At 42.2% G+C, this 7,910-nt stretch overlaps 1 pseudogene; it reads right to left on the bottom strand.

The window, feature by feature from the left end:
* Positions 1–5,854: 5,854 nt before the first annotated feature.
* On the bottom strand, positions 5,855–6,630 carry LOC148038268 (histidinol-phosphate aminotransferase, chloroplastic pseudogene; annotated as a pseudogene).
* Positions 6,631–7,910: the final 1,280 nt, after the last annotated feature.

Below are 7,910 nucleotides of genomic sequence, written 5' to 3' on the forward strand. Positions count from 1 at the left end.
TAAACACCTAGACCGCGAAGGACTCGCTTAGGAATGGTTAAATCGATGCAACATATCCCAAGTGCTAACTAGGATTTAGCACGTTGAGGACGTGACCTAGTCGCTCTTATTGCCAAGCTGAAACTCTCATACCCTAAAGACCTGTCCACATTCACGGAATGTAGAAACAATAGGACATAATTGCGAGAAACGATCTCGGGTTTCTACCCTAAGGATCGCTTGCTAAAAAGATAAAACTCGGTTTGAATTGGAACCCTAGGACCGACAATGTCAGCCTATAAGTGCAATCAGAATCGGATTGGAAATGAAGACACCCTAACCCTGTTTCCTAACTAATCACGATTGCGTGATTAGAAGACGCTGTTCGATGGGTATAATAGTCCCATGGATTAGATGCGACACGTGCAACGTGTTGCAAAGTCGCATGATCTTGTGGTTTGATCACAAGGGAACGGCCAAATTCCTCCGAATGAGATTGACAGATTCTTGTGCAAGTTTATCTTGCAAGAGGATGAGTAGTCATCCTGACATAGCACCTTTCTTGGGAAAAGAGCCAAGATGAGGGGATTAGATAAATGCTTGGAAGCAAAAGACCAAACAATAATTTGGAGCAACATATTTACTGTTAATAAACCTTAAGGTATTGGTTAAGTTGGGTTAATAGGGTACGGCCCTAACCCAAGGACAATGGGTTAACAAAGGAAACCTTGGGGATCTTGCCGAGTCGCAATTGATCCCGGATCAAATGCTGGATGCATTCTGAGAGAAGGATTCACTCCTTAGCAGTTGGCCAAATAACGACCACTGGAAATGAATGTGCTTGTACAGTTTAAAGAGCATGGTTTTGCTTTGTTTGCTCAAGGAATTAAAGTATGAAAAGATATCTAATGCTTCAGGTTGAAGGCCTGAAGGAAGAGGCAGTCTCAGTTACCCCCGACTGTCTGCGTGACCCTAACCAAGGGGGTTGTTAACCACGTCAGGAAGGTGGACCGAACCCACCGCAAGAGCTCTCTCCGTTGAGCGCTACTTGGAGCAAGAGGACGCTTGGGTGCTAGAGGGGGCGCTCCGGCCGTAGATCCCTCGCCTTCTGGGCCCTGCACAAGAGGCCAACTTGACTCGGGATTGGATCTCAAGGCCTGCATACTAGTCTACAGGCGGAATCTTGGATTAGTAATCCTTGTGGATTGCTAGATAGCCTTCGGGCGGTTTATGGACAAGCCTATGGGCTAGACTTTATAAATGTATTCCAAAGATAAATATGATAAACTGTTGAAAAGGAACTTGTTTGACACTGTTTTTCTATGTCAAATGCTAAGATTACGTGAAGGAACTCATGCTTAACAGGCTAATTAAGGAAGTTGCTTGATGCATGTCCAACTAAATGTGGTAGGTAATTAGACAACTAAAACAACTGAGGAAAGTGTGGTGGATGTGGCCATGGGTCCGTCCTACGAATGGGTGGTCCTGATTGGCCGAGAACTTTTCTCAATCATGATAGATAGCAAGAAGATCGTTTCAAAGGAAATGAATAGCAAAAAGGGCGCTGACCTAGAGTCTAGGTTATGATAATCCCGATTTACGCTGTTTTAGGGGAACGGAATGGGGCTATGCCTTATGGCAAAGAGGTTAAGCTTTGCATCCGTCTTGTTTCCCATTCTCCTTGAAACAAGTGCAGCATGAATCCGCTTCGGCCCTGGTGTTTGTGCATAAAGTAGTTTGCTTAGGGTTCGACGCTGTTGCCATTTAGGAAATGACCATTAGGAAAAACCCTGATTCAGGTCGGTCCTAAGTGGGAACGGCTAGAATACTTCCGCTACGTGGCAGATGGGGAAAGTCCTAGATCGCAAACCCCGTGACATTCCATGGGAGTGTCGGGCAAGGTTTCTAGACATCATTTTTGATGGACTGCTAAGACGTGTCCTAAAGAGAAGAGGTGGACACGTTATAGGTTGTTGGGTGAAGAAAACTCATAGGTTTAGGAGAGAGTCTTGGCTATAGTGTTGGGAGTAAAGGCACTCGTGCCTAGCTGCCCGTATATTAGTTACATTGATAATACCCATATACTTGCACACCTATACATTGTAGGTAGGGGTGCCCATCACTGTCACTTATTTCTTTATTCTTTTAGTGACATTTTAATAAGGGAAGGCTGGTCACACATTGTGACAGTTGGAGTTTCCACATTGTGTATCTCTCTCTCTTACTCTAGCTCCTTCCAGCATAGCTCTTGCTTCCTCTCACTACTTCCACTTTAGGGCACACTCCCTTCGATCGATATCAAAGCAAGATTGCGGAGCTCAACCCAACCTTCTCTCAGCTCGCATTTTGAATATCTATAGCATAGGTTTTATGGTAGCTATGGCTTCAATCAAATACTATATGTGTTTACCCTCCCCACTCTCAGACTTGTCTGGCATTGCTTCAAGCCATTGTTGAGGCCACTTTGAAGCCTTCTTGAGCAACCATATGACCATCCAAAATAGCAACAACTCAATGAGTTCCAAGTTGTTGGCTCCTAATCAGTTTGGATTCCACATTGACCCTCCCTTGTGCCCTCCCTACTCTTCGACATGTGTCATGACCTACTTCAATTAGTGCAAATTGAGAAATTTAGACCTATTGTTTAATTGATCCTCCCAGCTATATAAATTGCATCTCCTGTCATTACTTAGAGATTGTGAAACCTTTTAGCATTGGTCAATACTCTTGGGAATTGAGTCTTAGGATTTTGGAATTATATGCATTAAATTTGAGCTCCTATGCTTTGGTACAGTCTTGTATAAAACTGTTATCTTGCTGAAACCTATCAAAAGTAGTATACTTTTTTGTGTTTGGAGCTCATATAATGATGCCATTGCTGCCCATATACAGTTGCCTTGATGATAGGATGTTATGATAAAGATTTGCCATGATTTTGGGACCGATGTGAGTCCCTGATGTGAGTCCACACGTTACAGTTGGTATCAGAGCCAACCAACGAAGGATTTGTTTTTAAGAAATATTAATAAGAAGAAGTAAAAAAAATGTTGTTGTTCTGAATATTTCCTTACTTTCGATGCTATCTTGCAGAATTATGAAGCATGGAACTAATTCTTAGTGTTTCGAGTCATGTTTATGACCGCGATGCATCCCCCAGATTATCAACCAAGGGTTGAGATGATGAACATCCTAGATCGTATTTATAATCCATCGCCTTTGTACGTGGAACGAAGATGAACGGGTGACTCAGGAATCTACTATATAGCTGCCCACCGGTTTGCATACCTTCAAACCAACCTAAAGAGGATCAAGTGGTTGGAAGACCTGAAGATCATGAAGCTATTCATTTTTGTGGAGGCTCATGTAAACTCAACTTTACATATTCGAGGTCGGAGCGTTGAGCTGAACTCATATGTATATGAGGAAGTGACCCATGTAAGTAATCCTCGATGACAGGAGTAAGGTGTTGGGGCGCTATGAGAAGAATGGGTTCCAAAGGAAAGGATACCCTAATCTTCCGATGACTTCCTGATTCCTGAAGATTCCTGACCTAAAACCATACTATTATCCAGTTCCCATTGATAAATATAATACAACATTATTCTTCCCAAACTAAATGTAATAGTTTCTCTATCATCTCAGGAAAAGTTGTACTCCGAAAGGGTTAGACCCATATAAATGGAATAAGACTTCTTTTTATCAATGTCTGTTTTTTCTATGAGAATTGATAAAAAGTTAAGTGGCTAGATTGGTTGGTTGATAGCTGAAATGGAGATGAAATATAAATCATAACGATTAAGGAGTAATAACGTTAAGAAAGCTTTATCCAGGCACAACCCCAGGTACAGATTTCCAGTTCGCCTCCTACATCAAGTACTGTCGTAATCCACGAGAAGAAGTTTCTTCTCAAGAAGATTAAGCCGCCTGAATTTGACGGGAAAGGCAGGTCTATCCAAGCGGATGCTGAAATTTGGATTGAATCCATGGAGGATTACTTTGAAGCAGCTGGCAGTGCACCCGCCAACCAGGCTATGCTCGCCAAGTTGAAGCTCACCGGCGAAGCTAGGCTTTGGTGGAAGCAATGGTGCAGAGACCAAGGGATCGTGGAAGGATCCATTACCTGGGAAAAGCTGAAGAAAGCGGTGCAAGGAAGATACTTTCCATCTGTGTATCGCACATAGAGAATGAATGAGTTCTACAAGCTGAAATAGCTGGGACTCACTCTTGACGCATACTACTCTAAATTCATCTCACTTCTTAAGTATGCGCCACAGATGGACATGACACAACTGGTGTCAAAAATTTGTGTTGGTTTAAACCCACCAGCGAATACCCGTCTCGAATCTATGCATCCATTAGACCTGCAGGATGCACTCATTCGAGTTACGCCTATAATTTAGGAGGTGCAGGCTAGGCCAAGAAGTAACAAAACTTAGTCTTATAATGACCCGAACAGAGGAGCATATAGGGCTCAAATGAAGAGAGTTCAAGGTTAGAATTGGGGGCAAAGAAAGAAAGCAAGGATGCTGGAGCCCACACAAGTCATAGTAGATGCCTGAACTTTCCCTCTTCTCGCTATCTCCAAGGTAGAGGACCATAAAGCAGAGTCTCCATCTAATTTCTGCTCAAGCTGGACTCCATAAGCTGAAGCATCTCCTCTAACACTCACATAAGCTGATCGCATAGCCATATCATCAACAAGCTTCTTCATGCCTCCCTTATCGAAGTTCGTGTCAAGAGGAGCGCCAGTCTCTGTCAGCCATATCTTCCCATCTTGTTCCCAGAACACTACATTCTTCTTACGCGCTTCCTGAAAAGCTTTTCCTGTAAATCAGCATCAGCAGCTTGTAAAAATAACTCCACTTTCTGCATCTCCAAAGCTTGCTGCTCAGTTCCATCCAACTGATCATAGTGGCTCTCAAACTCTCGTAGAAGAGCGGTAACTGAAAGTCCCTTATTAGGCATAGAAACCCATGCTAAAAAATTCCTGCGATTCATAAGAGCTGTATCCTCCAGGAAATATTCATCTTTTAATGCCTTCTTAAACTCTGGCCAACCTGCATTTGTTTCTTGAATTTCTGAAATGCAGACTTCAAGAGTGCGCACCATGATCCGCAAGAAGTAGCGGCTCCAAACATCTTCAGAAACCCCAAAAAACTTCATCTTTTCTTCATACAAATGCAAGTAAGTTGACACTTGCTGGCCATTAAACTGCTTCATCTCCTATTGGACAGCTTTCAAGGCATCCATGGCATCACTATCACGTTTTGCGTGAGCTTGCTGCTGCATATAAGTGGTAAATGACTGAAACAGGTTCTTCATGACATTATCATCTGTCATCTCTTCTTGCGAGTTACCCATCTTGCTGAAAAGTGACACAACACTTTCACGTCGGGTTCACCACAGATGTCGTAAAGTTCACGCAAACGCTGCAGAACACAGGGTTTAAAATACAGTAAGGGAAGAGGCTAACAAGAAGAATTCAAATATTTGATGCCAAATTTCACTATATTTCTTGTCAAGAGTGTTACAAGAAGTTCCTGATCAGGAAATTCTGGTGGCACTTACATTGAACAGAAGAATGGACATTATCTAGTAATCTAGTCAAACATGTCCTTTAGTGCAGAGAACCATCTGTTGATAAAATGTTATAACAGGAGTAAGATGCATCAGAGTACAAATGTTTCCATCCTAGTTTGCTAGAACAGCTATCAAACTTTAGTTTCCCAGCAATTTCAAGGAATATCAACAGTTATCCTTCAGCTGTTCATGACTCCGATTTTGATTCATTAGCACAACCTTGAAGACTTGCTGTATTACAAACTTCATAGTTGTAGTTCCAGTAAACCTTGAAAGTAGTCTGGAGGCTTCACATTCATTGCAGTTCCTTTCTAAGATCTCTCATTAATCTGTTTGTATGTTTTGGCTTTTCCACTGATATATGAATAAACCCCTTAAGCTCTTTTTTTAAATCATAGTGGCGTACCATTACACCCTCCTTAGCAAGATCCGCCTTCAACTGTCATGCACTGTGACCACCTTTAACTCCACAGAGGATGAAATTTGCATGACTTGGATAAGGTGTGAAAACAGGAAAAGTGTGAAGCAGCTTAAATAACCGCTCTCTTTCAGCAACTAGAGCCTCTTTCACATTCTTGAGGTAGCCTAGATTGCTTAAAGCAGCGCATGCAGCCAATTTAGTAGCTACAGAGACATTATATGGTTGCTTAGCTCTCCACAAGTAATTGATAATGCTCAATGGGAAGCCACCATAACCAACACGCAGGCCTGCCAAGCCTGCACGTTTGATGAAAGTGTGAAGCACAATAAGATTTTCATGCTCCTTTACCCAGGTAATTCATGAAGGCTCTCCAGAAAATTCAATGTATGCTTCGTCCAACAGCGTGAAGGCTCTCCAGAAAATTCAATGTATGCTTCGTCCAACACAACCAATACAGGTACAAATTTTGAGCCGCAGCTGTTAACAAATCTCCAGACAGGAAACTGCGACGTTTGTTGTTGGGGAAATCAAGGCACGATTCTGCAACCCTGTTCAGAGACGTCTTTTATTCGATTCTGTTTTTCCCGTCCTAGATGGCGCACCAAGCATGTTCCAGAGCTTAATGGTGCAAACACGAGAGGCAGACACATCGTCCTAATTCTGCAACTTGTTAGTCTCGTGAGAGGAGAAAGAAAAACCACTCTTCTTCGAATTCGATTGACGAGAGAGATTGACAAACGTGGATGGATGAGGATTCTATGCGCGTCCCGATACTCTCTCCTCTCCCTAGTTTGACCGATTGCTGGTTTTTAAACTACTGCTTTTCTTCCTCCTTTTCGTTGTCAATGTGTTTTTCTTCTGCTCCACAGTGCGGTGTTCTCCTCCTTCCGCAGTGTACAAGCTCAAACCAACAAGGCCTTTCGGAGCTCACAAACTCTTGGATTTGTTGACGTTGGATACCTTGTCATTCTTCCACACATATGCTAATACAATCATTACCAGTCTAGCACTGATCAATCAACCTTAATTGCAATCTGTCGATAACCAGTTAGCTGATCGAAGCGTGTGAAACCGCAATGCTGATTATTCTCCTTCTTCCCTCCCAAAGGCACCTAAAAAATCCCTTGTTTTTTTTTTACCAAAACATGATTTTTCCCTCCAAAAATGGTTTTTGAAACCAAATTAGTCTCCCCTTCTCCTCTTTTAGTTGAGCAGGGATAAAAAAGAACCTCCTCTTTGACAAGATAGTTCCTGTACACCCTTACAAGATCTAGGCACCAACATTGATTTTGACTTTGAGATTTATCTTTGAAGTCATGCATTGCCCCTTTTTCAGTCAGCTTTACAATGAATAATCTGCGCATAAACTTCGACTTCGGCCTTGAAAATTGGATGGCAAAATACTCCCTCGGTGCTCCACTAGTGCTTTGCTCGCTTAAGCAGCTTTTGAGAGACTTCCTTCAACTTTATGTCATGGGAACTTTTGAACTTAGATGATCGCTTCCATAATCCTTCCTTTGATTCCATAATTCCCTGCACTTTTCTTAGAGATCATCATTAACATTAACAGCTTGATAATGTCCTTTGGCATCAGTTTTTCATATTTTTCTAACACACACACATCATGCATCCAAATAAAATCATACACATACACTAACGGAATATATACATTAGATGCAGATTATCATAATGCATCTCACACACAATGAATCACACGCAGAAAATAACACAAATGCACAACAAAAGAAATGGAGGTGTATACGACTTGTATGCGCAGCAGCACGACACCGCTCTTCACAAGAAAGGGCCGAATCGCCCATTTTCGGTGATTCAGACACCATCGGACTATCAAGGTAAAGATTTCAAGAGCTTGATTGATTGTGGCAGTACACATTCCTTTATCTCAACAGCTTGCGCAAGAAGATTAGGA

Source organism: Lygodium microphyllum, chromosome 3 (genome assembly GCF_053477565.2).
Source record: "Lygodium microphyllum isolate KBCC chromosome 3, Lygodium_microphyllum_v1.1.10, whole genome shotgun sequence".
Classification (NCBI taxonomy): domain Eukaryota; kingdom Viridiplantae; phylum Streptophyta; class Polypodiopsida; order Schizaeales; family Lygodiaceae; genus Lygodium; species Lygodium microphyllum.